The sequence below is a fragment of the Pterocles gutturalis genome, unplaced genomic scaffold (genome assembly GCF_000699245.1).
Source record: "Pterocles gutturalis isolate BGI_N339 unplaced genomic scaffold, ASM69924v1 scaffold25817, whole genome shotgun sequence".
NCBI lineage: Eukaryota > Metazoa > Chordata > Aves > Pterocliformes > Pteroclidae > Pterocles > Pterocles gutturalis.
In genome coordinates, this window is record NW_010111059.1 from 962 (window position 1) to 2,255 (window position 1,294).

The window sequence follows — 1,294 nt, forward strand, 5'->3', positions numbered from 1 at the left end:
AGGTGGGAGTGGGTCAGACAGGCACTAACCCAACCCACCCAAGGAAACCCACCCTCCCCAAGGGCTCTGAACCCCTTTGCATATGTGCTTTGCAGACAAAAAGGATAATCCTGATGGGCCAGGGGCTCCTCTACACCCTTTCAGGCTCTTCCAGAGCCCGTAGCCCGTGGGAAAGCCAGCGAGGTACCGGCCCTCCTCTTTGAAGTGGTCTGGAAACCACAGCCGGCTGGTCTGGCCCCCAGGCTGGGCCACCTATGGCCGCTCCTCCACGAGTGTTTCCAGTCCAGCCAGTCTCTCCCAGCATCCCATGACCATGGAGCAGGCTCTGGTGTGCAGGGATGGGTGGTGAGGACAGCACACCGTGCAAGCCCTGGACTATCACGCGCTGCAGAGTGAAGTTTTCCAGCAGGGTCAAGCAGTGTGGACCCAGTCTGTGTCTGTTTTTGTAATTCTAAGGGATTAAGGGCGATCTTTGCTGTTTGCAAAGCTGCTATGAACAAGCCTTTGCTTGGGCTTTGTGGTAGGCACGGCTTGTGGCCACATCCAGAGCTGCTCTCGTACCAGCGCGAGAGGGTCACTGGTTTTAGACGCGCTTCTCTAAGTGACTTCTATCGCACCAGTCAGCCCAGGCGCTTCCCAGTGGTTTACTGGGAAAAAGGGAGGACAGGGCTGTGTTAGGGAACGTCACGATACTGATCCTCTCCTGGGTGCTCGCAGGATGGGAAGGGATCGAGGGGCTTATCCCCAGAGTGTTTAATTCATCTCCAGCCCATGGCACTGGTGGTTTTGGAGGTGACACCGCTGTGCCTGTGTGCCGGGGGACTGGTGGCCCCAGTGGGGAGCCAGGATTCCTGCGTTTGCACTCCCTCGGCACCTCTGTGGGGTGTTTGACCTGGTGTCAAGGCCTTGAGAGGTGCAGCAGGGATGTTTAACCACGCCTGAGTATTTAGAGTCTGGGTCCACGAGAGCTGCACTGTGTTATCCCCAAAAGATAGACTGGCATGAGCCCAGGCTCGGGGATTTCACACATTTTTCCCTGTTTGCAGAACGAGACCCGGAGTGCTGCAGCGGAGGCATCTGGAGCAGGCAGAGATGGGCGAGGGACAGCCAAGGGACCTGCCCCTCCTTGCCCCTATTTTCGGCATGATGGATGAACCCCTTTCCTCGCTGGGCTGCCTCCCCAGCCCCCTGTACCCCCCAGCTCCTGGGGGTGAGCTGGAGCGCTGTCCCCTGCAGCCACAGCCATGGGCGGGAGGTGACACACCCCTGGGAGCGGGACAGGCTTTTGCAACCT